This window comes from Pelodiscus sinensis, chromosome 6 (genome assembly GCF_052426305.1).
Source record: "Pelodiscus sinensis isolate ZL-2025 chromosome 6, ASM5242630v1, whole genome shotgun sequence".
Classification (NCBI taxonomy): domain Eukaryota; kingdom Metazoa; phylum Chordata; order Testudines; family Trionychidae; genus Pelodiscus; species Pelodiscus sinensis.
In genome coordinates, this window is record NC_143057.1 from 87894173 (window position 1) to 87912317 (window position 18145).

The 18145-nt window shown below is 40.7% G+C and overlaps 1 protein-coding gene across 10 annotated transcripts in view; it reads right to left on the reverse strand.

Moving 5' to 3' along the window:
• LHFPL2 (LHFPL tetraspan subfamily member 2) overlaps positions 1-18145 on the reverse strand; it is a 211927-nt gene that overhangs the window by 126111 nt on the left and 67671 nt on the right. The window lies entirely within an intron of this gene.

An 18145-nucleotide genomic window follows, 5' to 3' on the forward strand; every position in this document is an offset into this window, starting at 1 on the left:
GCCTCAACTTAAATAAGCCTAATCATAGTATCAGCCAAATATTGGCTAGTGTGATAACAAGTACAGTTAACTGTTTGTGTCACATAAACGATTAGGGAAAAATCATATCCTGCCACTTCTTCTAGGTAAGATTAAATGTTTTCAGGGTCTCTAGAAAGAAAGAATTGTCAGAGAAAAAGAACAAGAGAAGGATGTGTGAAGTAGTGGATGTGTGAAGGGCATGCAGAATGGAAGTGTGATGCAGAACTTTAGAGTTTATTGTAACAGATATAGATCACGCATATCATACATACATACATAAAAAGAATAAAGACTCTATACTTTCAAAATATTTGAGAGATATCTTGCGCATAGAACAGTTTCATAAGCTTCAATGACAAAATGTTCATCAGCTAAGTCTCCTCTTCATCAACGCATTGATGTCTTTCATTTCCCCAGCATTAGCTTTTCAGACATTAGAGAGAGCATACATAAGCCAGAAATCTTGGAATTGCCCCCTATACAAGTAGCTTTCCAGTCACCTGGAAGATCAAGAGAACACTTGAACACATCATCTCCCCCAAATCATTCAGCCAGAGCATTCCCACAGCATCTGTAGCAGCATGTCTACTGCAGAACCAGCAGGCATCCATATTTTTTATCCCAGTCTTACAATTATGAGGTCTAGGAAATTATGTTTAATGACCCCTCAGAAAGGCCATATTCTTGCATTCCAGAAGTACAATAAAAATTAAATTCTGTTACTGGTTTGCACATGATCACTAATAAAATGAAAAAAGTAGATATTTACAGGATAGTCTTTAGGTATCCTAGCAGACTGGGAGTGACCTTGGATTTGCAAAGATACACATTCAGCATTACGGATCAAATTTCCTATGGGGCTCCTCTGATGCAAAACATACACATACAACTAGTATGAAAATCAACACCCTTATGTTTGTAAATTGATGGGTCCACAAGTACTGAGTAATGTATCAAGGAAGGGATGTTGAAAACGTCTCTGTGCATGGCAAATAAGAGGGGTCATTATGTAACTGAATTAAGATGATCATGTGTAGGACAGATGATCTCCATAATGAATACCCTGTAAAAGAGAACTCATTCACACAAAGGCTGCAGCTTCTATCACTTCTTTGAAAACAATCAGCTGACCTAGGAAAGGCATGCCTCTGTGGCTATGTTGTAAGTATGGCTATTTTAAGAGAAAACAGACTTGTGCTGTAATTTGTCCTTGAGGCACAATACCCAGCAAATACAGTGGTGTAGGATTTCAACCAGCGAGATCTATCATCCTTTGGTAAAGTGAATAATTAATATTCTCACTTAAAAATGTTTCAGATGTTGACATTTTTAAATACAGCATGAATGAAAGACTAACAAATACAATGGCACTAAAAACCATGAACAACTTTCCTTAATGTTATGTTTTATTGGATACAGTGAAGGTATTTGTAACTGTTCATCTGAGATATTTAAGCAATTTGATATAAAAAAGAATTAATTCACACATTGGAGTATTTTTTTGCATTGCCTGTTCACAAGTTTAAAGACTGCAAGAAGTCTATATGGTTGATATGTTGTCACATTATTCTTGGTTCTCAGCGTCTATGTAATTTAGTAATTCTGAACTGCACTAACACTTACACACTATCACTGCTAACACAAAATATACTTATATAATTTTTCATTATTTAAAAGACAAGAGGAGACTTACTCTCCCTCTATTTAGATTCCCTACCTTTAGCCACCCAGTTCTGAAAATATTTGTCTCCATAACTACTATTTTTCCTCTCTGTTTATCAAAGAAGGGAAAACCTGTATACCCAGAATATGTACTGATATTTCAGATGATAACTAAACAGACAACTAACAAAAGTTACATATGCAGATGAATGGAGAGGGTACAACTGATAAATAGAATTTTTTAATCTCAACAGGATAATCAAAGTAAGCCTTCTCTCTAAATTTAAGGCACATTTAATATTGCTGTACAGAGTCCAAAATTGATCTCCACAGTTGATCTATTTTTTACCTATTGGGTACTTCCTGGCACTGTTCAAATTCAGGTGTCAGTGCAAAACAGTCTGCTAAAGCCATTGTGCAGACATCTTTGTCTCGCCAATTAGTTTTATATCATAGCCCATGGTCATTTTTTGGCAAACTAGACATTTGGATATATGGTAAATTCTATCCATGATACATATCCAGCATAAACTCTCAAGGAGGCAAAGATTCTCCTTACCAGAGCCTAACTAAATAAAAAATATGGTTTTCCAGTTTTTCCTTCAGATTGTTTCAAATATCACCAAACTAGCCAAACATCTGAAACAGTGAATCAGTTCTTGGCTTGAAACTTACTCACTGTGTCAGATGTAGTTGAAGTAATTTTTACTCCAAAATCTCTATACACAAATGATCAGTTAGTTTAATGTATGCAATGTTCTACCTGTGTCAGTCCCAGGATATTAGAGAGATGGTAGGTGAGGTAATACCTTTTATTGGACCAACTTCTGTTGATGAGAGAGCTAACCTCACAACAGAAGTTGGCTCCTTAAAAGATATTACCTCACCCACTTTGTCTCTGCAATTAATTTTATATCATAGTCAATGTTCATTTTTTGGCAAACTAGACATTTGGATATATGGTAAATTCTATCCATGACACATATCCAGCATAAACTCTTACGGCTTGCAGCATTTCACAAAAATTAAGAGAACTCTGCCTTTAGTTTAAAAGTAACATTTAGGCTTCCAACTGTGTTTGATTGTTAAATCTGTTTTCATTGAATGTATTATCAGTTAAAACTTCATGCATGAGTTATAATAATTTTAAAGCATTTTGTATGACGTCGTAACGTCCAAGCTTTATTTAGAAAGGAACTCATATTTGTTCTATTACCTTACAGGCAGACTCAGTTGACACTGAGAACGGACTGTGTTCAAAACAATAAGATGACAAAATAAGTCTGATTGCTCCAATTTTTAAAAAGAAAAATCAGCGAATACATGATTAATCTTCACGATAATCTTTCAACCACAGGCAAACCAGGCACAGCATAGCAAATTTAATGTACAGTGCATTACACCAGGATTAACTTGATACATGCATCTAGTTTGAGACACCAAGGACAGTTCATATGTTTTCCAGGTGCAATCTTTCAGAGACCATAAAAAACTCGGTTTTGTCATCTTTGCCTAGATATTAAAGAAGCCTTTGTTATTGACTTTTTTGGCCACTTTTTTCCCCTCTTCACTCATCAGGCTCTGTACTATTTGTTCATTTGGTTGCTATCTTTCATCCCAACAATTACAAGTGATGGCAACCAGTAGTAGTCATCTTCGTAGCTGTGATATGGTGTATCGACCCTGCACTGAGGTACAGGGAGTTGCCTTGGCCCAGCTGGCTGAAGGGGCCCCACCCCTGCAACCCTGCTGGGCATGCTCCCAGAGGAGGCAGAATATAAAAGCCTTGAGAGCAGCTCAGTTGGGGCTGACTGCAGGAGGAGGAGGCACGGAGGGAGCTCCGGATCCAGGGGAGCGGAGGCAGGCAGAACGTGCAGCAGCAGCTGGGGCCAGAGAGGTAGTCTGAAGAGACACCACACCCGAGTGAGATAATGAGAGAGAACGGTGAACAAGGGATGACAGGAAGTAGCCTAGGGCAGGGAATTGTGCTCCAGGTGTTCAGGATTCCCCGCTGAGCAGGCAGTAGATTGCGCCACTGCCATCAGGGCCCTGGGCAGCGATCTGGTGGAGTGGTTGGGCCCAGGTTCCCCTACGTCCCTCCATATCTAGCCAAGGTGGGGGAATCTTAGGACTCGCCTGTGGACTAGGCCTCAGGGCCGCATGATCTCTTATAGAGGGGACTCACCTATAGACCATGCCTCCGGGCTGTCTTATCCCTAGTAGAGGGGACTCGCCTGTGGTCTAGACCTCTGGGCCATACCATCCTCAGCAAAGGGGATGGACATATGGACTCCAGCCGCTAGGCTGTATGACCCCAGGAGAGGAGACATGTGTTTGGACTAGGCCTTGGGCCTGTAATACCCCTAAGCAAGAGGACATGCATGTGGACTTAGGCCGCCAGGCCATGTTAACCCTGATTATGGGGAGGGCTTGTGGTAGGTCTTGGAGAAAGGCCAAGGCATGCCCTTAAAGGGGACTAGTCTCGAGGGGCCTCCACAGGTAGGATGGCCCTTGAAAACAGCACATAAACCTCTCAGGTGGCACATGGCCAGAACTCTTCACTCGGCTCGTGCTGGCTCCAGGAACCACCCATGTTGCAGCTCTGCATTTTAAATGTAGTAAGAGCCACTAGGCTCTTACTACACATAAAATGCAGAGGCACAGTGTTCCAGACCAGCAAGAGCTGGGATTGCTTGGTCCCAGCTCATGCTGAGTCCAGCAATTCCTGTTTGTGGCAGCCAGCCCTGTCTGCCATGAATAGGGGCTGCTGCTAAAGCAGCCTCTGTTTGCAGCAACCAGGACTGGCCATGGGCAGGGGCTCCTCCAGTGTCCCTCCTCACGAGTCACCTCTGCCAGTCCCTATTTAGAAAAATAAAAGATAGGGAGGCATTTGTGTGGGTACCTTAACTATAGGCTGTTTGCATGATTTTATTTACTGATTTGAAGGTGCGAGACCAAATATTTACCTGATGTAAACTGGCATAATTCCATTGACTACAGGTGAAGTAAATAAACCAATGTATGCCACTTGACAATTTGACCCATTAGTTACGTGGGGTCCATGAAGCTTAAGTGGACAGAGCATATGTCCACCAGAGGGATTTACCACCAAGGAATCAGCTCTAGCTGGAACAACATGAGAGGCAGCCCAAAGCTATCTAGGAGACACATTGGTTCCGTACCCATCCTTGACCTCTTTGTGGATTCCGCTCTCTAAATCCATTGACCTGGCAGAGCAGGGGCTGCTGTGAGCCAAGATGAGCAGGGATAGTGTCCCAAGTCTCTATATGCCAGAGGCTGGGAGTGGGTGTCAGGGAATGGATCACTTGGTGATTACGTGTTCTGTTCATTCCCTCTGGGGCACCTGGCATTGGCTGCTGTCAGAAGCCAGGATACTGGGTCAGCTGGAACTTTCTTCTGACCAAATATGGCCATTCTAAAGGACTTGCTCTACTGCAACTTCACTTTGGGCAGATTACTTCTACCTTGGATGTGCATCAAGTGTTCTATTACACTGAATCTGGCCCACTAACATCAGTATGCTGTTCAAGAGATTCACCCTCTCAGCCAAGAGATACTGGAGTAGACAAAAGACACACATACCCCACATAAACCAAACATTTCTTTGAATCTTAGCATTCCTAGTCTATATATTTTTTCCTCAAGAATTTCTTACTATTTTATATAAACTTTCTGGTGTAGTACAAGTAGAGCAATGGATACATTTCTCATCTCTAATTACAGATTTTTTTTGCCAACAAACATCTTCAGGAGCCCATAAAACATAATTCTGAAGGTCATTTCCAATTCAGTCCTTTAATAGTTTCCCAATTATTTATTTTTATCGAAAGTGGGTAATGAGAGAGTCTTCTTTATACTTATTTTTATGGATAACACTAATAATTTATTGATATAGTTTTCAAGGTATGTATTGCAAAATACTTTTGATTTGTTCTTATTTAATCATGATTTTATACAAATTATTGGTACATTGATTTCTTTAACATAGCCATGTTTTATTGAGGGACTCATATTTTTTCAGCTGGATAGAAAAACAACTTATTTCATGGAACCACTTTTTTTGCCAAACTTAAATAGATAATTATTACCAGTAATGCAAAAGAATCTCTGTTTAAAAAAGTCTCAATCACAAACATTCAGAAAGATTAGTATAGAAACTAAAACAGAAAAAAAAATCATGACTGGAGATGGGAAGAAAGACTTGCTAACTCAGGAGAGTGGCAGTCAAACACAAAACACCCTCTAGGTCACCCATTTTTAATTCAGCACAGGTCAGTATCAGCCAAAAGTTTGTGTGTGATATCTGTACAAGACAAAATAGAGGTTTTTATATCTGGCTCCAGGTGCACATATGTCCACATTATAACAGGCACATTATAAAAGCCACCGTTGCTTTCTATTGGCACTATCAGGAAGAAGACCAATGAAGTGGGCTGTATGTATAGGGGAAAATAATGTTCTTTTAAAAAAACTAGTCATGCAGGGGGCACACAGCTTTCAATTACCTAAAAGGAAGTTACAAGAAGGAAGAAGAAAAATTATTCTCCTTAACCTCTGAAGATAGAACTAGACGCAGTAGGCTTAAATTACTACAATGAGGTTTAGGTTGGACATCAGAAAAAACTTCCTAACTATCATGGTGGTTAAATTCTGGAATAAATTGCCTAGGGGAAGCTGTGGAATCTACATCACTGGAGAATTTTAAGAGCAGGTTAGACAATCATAGTCTAGTTGATGCTTGATCCTGCCATGAATGCAGGAGATGGGACTTAATGACCTCTCAAGGTTCCTTCCAGTTCTGTGATTCTAAGAAATGCCAGATTCAGTTTCGTAGAAGTGGGGATCACTGGTGCCTGAACCATGCTCCTGCCCGTGCTCCTCCCCAAGGACCTGACCTTGTTTGGTCTTGTCTCCTAAGTTGCTACCCCAACTCTGCGTCTTACCTCTGCCAGTCCCCAGTACAGCACTCCAACTCTGCCTGCCAAAAAGGTGCATCTCTGTGGCATTGTGCTTGTTAAGGTGCTTGTCAAGTGTGATGCCAAAGGCAGGACCATAGTAGGGCAGGATCAGTGCAGCTACAAGCACTGCTGAGGGGCCCATGCCAAGCTCTGCCTATTGCTGACCCAGGGAGATGGTATTTCCCTGACTCAGTTGGAATCCGGCACCCCTCAACAGTGGGAATTGAACAAGTAGCGGCCTTAGAGCTTTAGCTTAACCTAAGCTCCGAGCAGCTGCACTCCTGAACTGCCCTACCTCCCCTGACTGCAACATGGACCTCTTCCTTTTCTCTACCAGGGTGTGAGCATGGGGGGGGGGAGAGGAAGGATGGGATTGAGCCCTTTGGAGCATGGTGGGGTACCAATGAGCCCCAGAGAGGGGACCGTAAGATACCGGGGGACAGTAAGGAGACCTGAGGTGAGGATGAAGATCTGAAGACTAAGGGAACAGTGAGGACCCCTGCAGCAGCGTGTAAAGCTGAGACCGGGCAGTGGAGCAAGAGCTGGGTCTTTTGCATATAAAGACAGAATGGAGATAGGGCAGGTCCCCCAAGACTGGTAGGTAATGCTGATTCTCCACACTGGTTATCCAGAAAACAAAAACAAAACAAAAAACCTCACAACCACACATCCCCTTTATTGTACTGCAGTTCCCTGCCTCCCAGTACAGTGAGAAGTTATTTAAAAACTCTACTCAGCCACATACCATATCAATATTCATGTGGATCTTTCCCAAAACATCATATGGTCAACCAATCTTTTAGTATCTAAAACTAAAGGTTCATTATAAAGAAAGAATAAGAAGCATCCATATATCAGGTTCTTAGTAGTACTGGTGAGTTTGCTGGCTTGCATGTCTCCCTGAACACAGCCACAGCTTGGATGGGTCATTCAGATCCTTTGTTCTGAGCTCTGGATTATAGACAACTTACTCCAGAAGAAAAAAGCAGGAATAAAGACAAAATGAAATTGATTCAACTGCCTTTCATGAAAATGGACTTCCTCAACCACAAGTTCTACAGCCACTGCTCATCATCCCATACTTTCATGACAGTGTGATCCCACCATTCAGGGCTTGTTTCCTGAGCACAAAGTTAATGTTCCACTATGGCCAGCCCCTCCAGGAAAGCCATCAGACTTCTTATGTTGTAGCTGCTATGTGTGGCAGCTATTATATGTGGCAAGATCAGTGTTGGAATTCTCATAGTCACTTTGTAGTTTAAGGAATAATGCAACTGCCATTTGTGATATGCTAGTGAGATTTATCAGCATTTTCTTCAACAGTTCAGGATCCATTCCTGCAGATGGAGGAGGCAGAGTGCACAGCACAAGAGCCAGTGAAAAATGGCACCAAATGCCAATGGAAACACTGGGGATATGAAGCAAGGCACCAGAGGGCATTGGGACGGGACCCAGGATGCACAATCAATGGAGCCTCTTCTCACCTTCCCACAAGTCTCAGAAGCAGAAGAGGAAGAGATGCTCTGTGGGATAGCTGCCCAGAGCATACCTCTCTGAATACTGCTGCAAGTGTCACAAGCTCAGTCAAACAACACACACAACAGCAGTTTTCCTGCAGTGCTCTGTGAATAGCACTGTCATTGACAGCAGTTTACATCTGCCAATGTAAACATGCTCTTTATCCACAAGCATGCAAGTACATGGCTTGCTGACTCATCAGGTGTAGTCCCTGGCTTTTTCAATGTGTTTATTGTACAGCGGGTGTCCCTTGATGGGCCATCAAGCCAGCGTTCTACTGATGCCATTTTGTCTGGAGATGTCACCCAGAAACAAGGCCCAAGATTGAAAAAAAAAAAATGGTTACTCATCCTTCATAAAAAAAACTCTTGTTATGGATCTGGTCCAAGAGGTAAATATAATTGGACTGCTTAGAAATAGTGACCATAATGTAATAAAATGTAACATCTCTGTGGTGGGAAAAACACCTCAGCAGCCCAACACTATATCATTTAATTTCAGGAAGGGGAACTACACACAAATGAGGAGGTTAGTTATACAGAAATTAAAAGGTACAGTGTCAAAAGTAAAATCTCCGCAAGCTGCATGGAAACTTTTCAAAGACATCATCATAGAGGCCCAACTTAAACTCACACCCTAAATTTAAAAAACACAGAGAACCAAAAAACTGCCACCCCATAGCTTAACAACCAAGTCAAAGAAGCAGACACAGATAAAAATACATATTTTAAAAAGTGGAAGTTAAATCTTTGTGAGGAAAATAGAAAGGAGCATAAACTTTGTCAAATTAAGTGTAAAAATATAAGAAAAGCTAAAAAGGAATTTGAAGAACAGCTAGACAAAAACTCAAACAGTAACAGCAAAATGGTTTTTAAGTACATCAGAAGCAGGAAGCCTGATAAACAGCCAGTGGGGCCCTTGGACGATCAAGATGCTAAATGAGCACTCACATATGATAAACTCATTGGGGAGAAGCTAAATTAATTCTTTGCTTCAGTCTTCATAGCTGAGGATATGGGGGAGATTCCCAAACCTGAGCCATTCTTTTCAGGAGACAAATCTGAGAACTGTCCCAGATTGAGGTGTCATTAGAGGAGGATTTGGAACAAATTGATAAACTTAACAGTAACAAGTCACCAGGGCCAGATGAAATTCACCCAAGAGCTCTGAAAGAACTAAAATGGGAAATTGCGGAACTATTAACTGTGGTTTGTAACCTATCCTTTAAATCAGCTTCCGTACCTAATGACTGGAATTGCTGCGTACAGATGTGGTCGCCTCATCTCAAAAAAGATATATCGGCATTGGAAAGGGTTCAGAAAAGGGAAACAAAAAATGATTAGGGCTTGGAATGGGTCCCATATGAAGAGAGATTTAAAAGACTTGGACTTTTCAGCTTAGAAAAGAAAAGACTAAGGGGGGGATGTAAAATCATGATTGATATGGAAAAAATGAATACGGAAAAGTTATTTACTTACTCCCACAATATAAGAACTAGGATCACCAAATGAAATTAATAGGCAGCAGATTTAAAACAAACAAAAGGAAGTTTTTCTTCACTCAGCATACAGTCAACCTGTGGAACTCCTTATCAAAGGATGTGGTGAAGACTAGGACTTTAACAAGGTTCCAAAAAGGAGCTAGATAGATTCCCAGAGGTTAGGTCCATCAATGGCTATTAGCCAGGATGGGTAGGAATCGTGTCCCTAGCCTCTGTTTGTCTGTAAATGGATGACCGAAGAGGGATCATGTGAGGATTACCTCGTGTTCCCTCTCTTTGGGGCACCTGGTATTGGCCACTATCAGCAGACAGGATACTGGGCTAGATGGACCTTTGGTCTGACCAAGTATAGCCATTCTTATGTTCATGTTCTTCGAGATGTGTTGTTCATGTCCATTCCAATCAGATGTGTGTACATGTGCATACATGGAAGACAGAATTTTTTGCCTAGCAGCAACCATCATGTCAGCCACGGTGCCCCTTGGAGTAGCACTGATATGGCACTCAATATATAGCCTAGCTGACCTGCTAACCCTCCAGCTCCTTCTTGCTGTTTATTCCAACAGAGGAGGAGAAAGGTGCATATTGAAATGGATGTGAACAACATCTCAAAGAACAACAGTCATGAAAAATGAGTAACCTTTTTTTCTTCTTCGAGTGCTTGTTCGTGTTCATTCCAATCAGGAGACTCATAAGCCTAAAGTTAGGAGGTGGGGATTGTAGCACCTCCTAATGCGGCTTCATTTCCCTTTGCCGAACAAACAAATCTACATGGCTCCATCGACGGAGCCATGTAGTTTAGACGTACCCTAAGTGTGAAACCACTTTAGGAAGAAACACAGGATGGAGTCTGAACTGCACTTTGTTCTTAAAGAACACAGTGTACAGAGGTTCTGAAGTCAAGGCCTGAAGCTCGGATACCCTTCTGGCTGAGGTAACTGCACCAGAAAAGCAACCTTATACAAAAGGTACAACAGGGAACATGTGGCTAGCAGTTCAAATGGGAGACCCATCAGCCATGACAGGACTAAGCTGAGATCCCATGGGGATACCAGTTGGCGTACTTGTGGGTATAGCTTATCCAAACCTTTCAGGAAATGAATTACCATAGGTTCGGAGAAAACCATACAGCCCCCTCCTCCTGGGTGGAAAACAGAGATAGTGGTTAGGTGAACCCTTATGGAGGAGTCAGAAAGGATCTGTTGTTTTAAGTGAAGTAAGCAGTCAAGGATAGTTGGGACCAGGATGGACAATAGAGGATTCTAAGAACTATAAAAAAAAAAAACTATATACCCTAACAGCTACTAGAAGCACTTGCTAATGCAAGAGTGAAAAGTTCAAGCTGCCTTCACCGAGCAATAAGAAGGAATTGGGAGGTTGGCAGGTCAGCTAGGCTATATAATGAGTGCCATATCAGTGCCACTCCAGGGGTACCTAGATTGACCCCAATGGTTGCAGCTCAGCAGAATCTTCCAGTTTGCACACCTGATTGGAATGCACATGAACAAGCACTCAAAGAAGAATACAGATACTACCAAACAGACCTACAACTCATAATTCAAAGGTAATACAAACTTATAAACAAGATTATCATATTTGGCAAATTATAATGTTTTTGTAGATACCTTACATGGCACTGCTGGTCAGATTCCTTGCAATATTATAATATTGGTGTTAACAATATCAGAATGTCCCCATAGTTCATACAGTGTCACAACTTAGTCATTTTTCTGAGAGAATATAATAGTAAATGAAATAAAGAATGCCTCTTAAAGGTATTGCTAATTTGGTCCCTGAACCACTGATATCGGAGTGATACTGATGTACAGTAATAAGACAAAGGAGACTACTTTAAAGATGAAGATGATGAAAGGAAAAAATCCCTTGAAGCCTCTTTAGTTTACATGACTTAGTGCATTTATGGCCTTTGCAAATTCTTACCACTTAACTACAGCAATAAATTCCTAAGGGAAAGCAAGAAATATAATCTAAGAGCACACTTCCTTAGGTAAAGTGTTTTGGTTAAGTAACATGTTTACACTGTACCACACAGTTTTTTAAGTTCAAAGAGTCTACCAAGTTTTTCAAAACAAACCTGTTACAGTGTTCAGTCAAAAGGATATCTGAACATTAAAAAGGATTTTACTGGTTCAACACAATGTTAATGAGATTTGTTTGTTTCCTGTTTTAATTTTAAGAAAGGAGTTTCTGATAAATATACATTTGCTGTTTTTATTCCCTCATACTATGAAAAAGATCAAGGAATTTTCTCTGCCAGCTGCAATAATGCCAAGTTTCCCCAGGGCATCCTTTCAGTTTTCCGGAACTATCACTACAGCATGTCAGAGAACAGCTCAATCTCTATGTCAATTAAAGCCTGGGCCCCTCTCTGCAGAAAGCTATCAGCTTTTTTGTTTTGTTTTGTTTTTGTTCTACCAATACATACACATAGAGACTGGAGAGACCACTAAACTGTCATCAGATATTAAACAATTGTGGTTACTATAACCTCTGCAGCTTTCAAACCAGTGACCAAGAGGTGGAAAACTCCATACCAGGTTGGCAATCTGGGAGGTCAGCGTGCCAGCATCCCTAGCTGATCCAGTTGTGAAGGCCTGTGCTCAAGAAACCAACTCTTTGAATAGTCTTGCCAGTTGTCAGTCTCCAATCTTTTTTTCCCAGGGAGGATTTATTAAGAAGATTATGGGAAGGAAGCCCGAGAATTGTCTAGGATTTTCAGTTTAACTTGTCCCCTTTTTCAGTAGATTTTCAGACAGGTCATGGAAACTATGACAGTATCACGTGCTGTTATAGGCAGATCACTGGAGAGGAAAGATGGTTCTAACCAGTGCTTTTTTTGGTTAAAAAAAAAAGGCAGGGTGGGGCCAGCATTGCCCTTTTAAAACACGTGGCCCCTTTAAGACATGCAGCCCAGCCAACTGTCAGACATTTGCATACAGAGGTTGCCGGTATACTCTGTTCTTTCCAGGTAAGCTCTGACTGGAGGTGCCAGTGCTGCGTCACAAAAAGCAAGCAGCACTGGTTCAAACACACTGGAATGGTCTCAGATTTGAGTTGAACTCTCAACTCTGCCATAGACTTTTTGTGACCTTTTGCAACTCATTTAATTTCTCTGTGCCTCATTTCCTCAACTATCAAATGGGGACAGTAATCGTTCTTTAGTCCCACCTCTTGTCTATGTTGTCTATTTAGACTGAAAGGACTCAAGACCAGAAACCATTTTACTAGGTGTCTCAACAATGTTTAGCACACTTTCTTCTTGGTGGAGATTTGTAGAGATCAAATTCTGGCTATGTCTAGACTGTAGGCTTCTTTTGGAAGAAGTTTTTCCAGAAAAGATCTTCAAGTAAAACTTATTTCAAAAGAAAGCATCCACACAGCAAAAGTTCACTGAAAAAGCGATCTGCTTTTTTGAAAGATAGCGTCCACATTGATTGGACGCTATCTCGTGTTTGTGATTACTATGGACAGACTGGCCACCAGGGCACCTGTGCTTTTTCCTGGAGGCCTCATCTTTCGAAACCCCCCCCCCCCCAAAAAAACCCTCTGCCCCATCCACACATGCCCTTTTTCGGAAAGAGTTCTTTTGGAAAAAGGATTCTTCCTTGTAGAAAGAGGTTTACCAGCGTCGGAAACCCCCTGCATTCTTTCGACTCTCTGTCGAAAGAATGCAATTGCAGTATGGATGTAAATGTAGTTCTTCTGGAAAAAACTCTGCAGAATAGACATACCCTCTGAAGGCTTCTTGTCAACATGTGTGAGCTTGATAGTACAGACAGACAATTTAGGCTGCAACGCGAAAAAATACTCTGCTACATCTCCTTTCCATCCAATTCAAACAATACAGTCTCTTTTGCTGTCCACAATGTTTAGCTAAATTTGCAATTTGGATATGAGCTAATTTATTAATAAGCAGATAGCTTTTGGTGTTCCAGTCTAAGGTCTCATTCTTTCCCACAATCCCAGGGGTGTCTGCATTCCTTTGCTTAATCAGACAATAGGTCATTCTTCTTCAACCACTGCTGCAGTACATTTCCAATAATCTGGTATAGATACTACATTTGTACTCTTGATAGGCATTGTGTTTTAATAAAAAATAGAGATTACTATTCTACTGTTATTCTACCATTTATTTGTAATGTACTCACATCCCAAGAAAATAATGTAACCTGTTTCAATATAAACATAATAATGCTGGGAGAGAATGGAATGCCACTTTCTAAAACTGCAACCATGAACAATTTTTAAAAATCTCAGAAATCACTGCAAATACTTACAGGCACTGAAATTACTATGTAATCTAATGACACTGCAGAAACTGGTGAGTTAAAAAGTAATGCTAATTATGCTAAAAGTAGAACACTTTAAAATTATAGGGATGTTTTCAGATTGTGGAGAAAAAACAGATATTTTAACTAAAAGGAAGCACAGAAATAAGGTTCATGGCATGCGGGTGAAATGCAAGAAGAAAATGAAGTATGGCACAAATGCTATTTAAGCAATTAAAACAATGAAAGGCAAAACAGGATTGGATGACACACAAAGGATATCAAAGAATATGAACAGATATGGTAGAATAAAGAGGTGATAATTGTATTTAGCCAGAAAATAAAACTGTAAGGGAACAAAAATGGATCAAAACCAGATGAGTTTATCATTTAATCCAGGTTGGAACACAGAAAGATCATAAATTCAATTTGGGTGGTTTTTCGGTAGAGAACTCCTGAAAATTTGGTCCAAGAAGGTTTCATGAAGTAGTTATAATTTCATGGGTAAGACAGAGTCAGACAAATACACAGTTTTACATTCATAGCTTTTTATGTGAAAATGCGGGTGTCAAAAACAGGGCAAATTAGATTTTTAATGTGTTAATCAGTTAATGTCTTTATTCAAGCCCAGGGTAACAGTGCCAAATATGGAGCTGAATTCCAATTCTGCAGTCTCTCTCTCTAATTAGGTGGTGACATTCCTTTGTAGAAGAATGACTACTTTTAAATCCATGATTGAGTGACCAGGTAGGTATCTGAGGTGCGGATACACTCGTCCAGGAACCCTGCAACAAACCCCATTGCCAACACCGTCCACATATGTACACAAGCCATACCATCAAAGGACTTAATCATATAAGCCAGAACATCAGGGACGCATACAACTGCACTTTCTATAATGCAAGGGTCGGCAACCTACATGGGTACCATCAGTGGCATGCGAGCAGATTTTCATTGCTCCGCGCAACAGGGAGACTGAACTCCACTTGAGCCTTATAGCTGGCTGATGCAGACAGGGAGTTCAGCTGATTGGCGGGGGGGGGGGGGAAGAGGGGGGGGAGGAAAGGGGGTCAGGGCGTTTTCAAGCAGATAATCTGCTTAGGTTTAAGTACCCATTCTCCAGATACTTTCTGATGCTCAGTCTCCCACCCCTCTCCTTTTTTCTCTCCCCCTTCACCTCTCCTATTTATTTCGAGTGTTCACATCCCAAACTCATAACTCCGGTCATCTGAAGAAGCGGGCTGTACCCATGAAAGCTCATACCACCATCAACATGTTTTGTTAGTCTATAAAGTGCTACCAGACCACCAAAAGGTGGGGAGGCTGTCTTTGTAACATGTAAGTTAATTATCTACAGCTGCTCCCTGAGTTGCGAATGGCTGAGTTACGACTGTTCGCACTTATGACCAAAGCTCCCATGGAGCGGTCGTAAAGGCGGTCCCCGAGTTACAAACGCAACCCGTGCTTACGAACAACGCGGTCGCGTGTAACTCAATGGGGTCCGAGTTACGAACAGATCGAGTTATGGCCAAGTGTTTGGTCCGTAACTCATTCGTAACTTGGGAAGAGGCTGTATATTAAGGCCAATTTGCAATGTGTCAAATTTTAGCATAAATAATAGTTCTGAGGTCTCCCTTTGTAATCTGGTGTTAAAGTCTCTTTGTTGTAAGATGCATGTTGTCAGGTCTTTAAGAGAATGACCAATTTGATCGAAATGCTGGCGGACAGGTTTCTGTGTGTGGAGATTTCTGATGTCTCATCTGTGAGCATTGATTCTCTGGCAAAGTGACTGACCATCACAGAGGGACATTGCTGGCACAAAATGGCATCTCTCACATTATTGAACGTACAGGAATATGAGCTATATTGTATTGTATAACTACCCTACTAACAACCACAGGGCATGCCACATTAAAACTAACCCTGGAACTTTCCCTTGCAACAAACCCCGTTGCCAGCTTTGTCCACATATTTACTCTGGAGACACCATCACTGGACCTAACCACATCAGTTTTATTTATGGTAAAATTCAACACATTGCAAATGGGCCTTAATATAGATAATTACCTTACACATTACAAAGACAGCCTTCCCACCTTTTGATATTCATAGTAACTCCAGACTAGCCACTTAATTGACTCTTACAATAAGCAATTTCCTCCTTCCTTGTCCCCTCACCCCCAACTTCTGTTCTATGCAGCTGATTCGTTAGTCTGTTATTTTTGTTTACTTTTTTCATTGTATCCCTCTGTTATATAATGATCATGCCAATTCACTTTCAGAATATGATCTGAAGAAGTGGGTCTGTCCCACAAAAGCTCATCACCTAATAAACTATCTTGATAGATTTTTTAAAGGTAGTGTGCATACCTCTCCTTGAGCTGTAACTTATACCTCCAGCTGTAGTGTAGATGTACCCTGGAGAGATTACTTCGGCTGACTCAAGAAGTCTGTGATGGAGCAAAGAATTAAGCCAATGTATCCCAAAGTAAGAAAGAAAAAGATTCTTTTAACAGAATTTTTTGGGAGTGTTGCAGATATCTAAAACTCTGATCTTAATGATTTTTTAAAAATCTTGTGTTACTAAAACAGTAAGATCTGCATCTTTATTTATTTAGTAATGAAGCTGCTGTAAGTAGGACTATTATTTACTTTAAAAAAATATCGACAGCATGCAGACCCATATATAGAAGTGAAAAAGTTAAATCTTGGCATGCCACTTTTGAAATGTTGCTGACCCCTGCTCTAATGTGATATATGCCATTAAGTGCAAGCAATGCCCCATGCCATGTATAATGGCCAAATCGGACAGTCTTTACAACAAAGGCAAAATGGAATCACATAAAACATCAGAAATAGTAACACACATAAACCAGTATGGGAACATTTTAACCTCCTTGGACATTTAGTAATGTCAGTAATTACAGAGAGAAACTGCTGATTTACAAATTTAACACTGGTACTCTGGGCTTGAATAACGACATTTACTGGTTAACATATTACAAAGCCAATTTATTCTGCCTTTGATAGCTGCATTTTCACACCAAAAGCTATAAATGGGACACATCCAGCCCACTTAATTAGCTTCATTAACATGGGTCCTACAATTGACTGGTACTCTTTTTGCTGTTATATATATCTTGGATTCTATTATTTCCATTCCAACTCATCTGATGAAGTGGATACTGCCCATGAAAACCCGTGATCCTATATATTTTTGATGGTCTCCAACGTGCCACAGGACCACTTGCTGTTTTTAATGTTACAGACTATCACAACTACTCTAAGACTTTTTAACACGGAAAATGATAACTCACTCTCACAGACCTTGGGAGGAAGGTCAGTCCTTGCCTATAGACAGTAGGGATGGAAACAAGTAGTTGAGTATATGATTAACAGACACACCTAGGACCCTTGTACTAATGTGATATATGCAATCATGTGCTAGCAATGCCCATTCCATGTATAATGGTCAAACCAAACAGTCTCTGCACCAAAGGATACATGGATGCAAATCAGACATCAAGAAAGGTAATACACAAAAACCTCTTAAACCTCCCTGAATACTCAGTAAGGCTACGTCTACTCTGAAACGATACTTCGGGATACCAGAGTATCCTGAAATGGCTATCCTGCGTCTTAAGAGCAAGCCTACTATTTCGGGCTCGCTATTCCAATGTCCCTGTAAACCTCATTCCACAAGGAGTAAGGGACATTTTGGAATAGTGGGTTATTTCGAAATTTGGCACTATGTGAAATAAGCTATTTCCAAATAAGATACACAATTTACATAGCTCAAATTGCATATTTTATTTCAAACTACAGTGCAGTGCAGACATAGTCTAACATTTAAAAGTACCCATCCTTCTACAAAAAACCCCTTCAAAACCAGATTACAAACACAGCAGAGCTGCAATTCATTTGCAAAGGTAACACAATGAAAATTGGACTGAATGGTTCTCTCACTAAGGCTATTTTCCCTCTCTTGGTATTCACACTTCCCTATCAATTGCTGGGAGTGAGTCACATCCATTCTGACTGAATTGGCCTCATTAACAATGGTCCTACATTTGATAAATAACTCCCTTCTTTTGATACACTAGTATATATTTATATATTCCTACCTTTGGGATTTCCATTCCACTCATCTAAAAAAGTGGGTTTTACTCATGAAA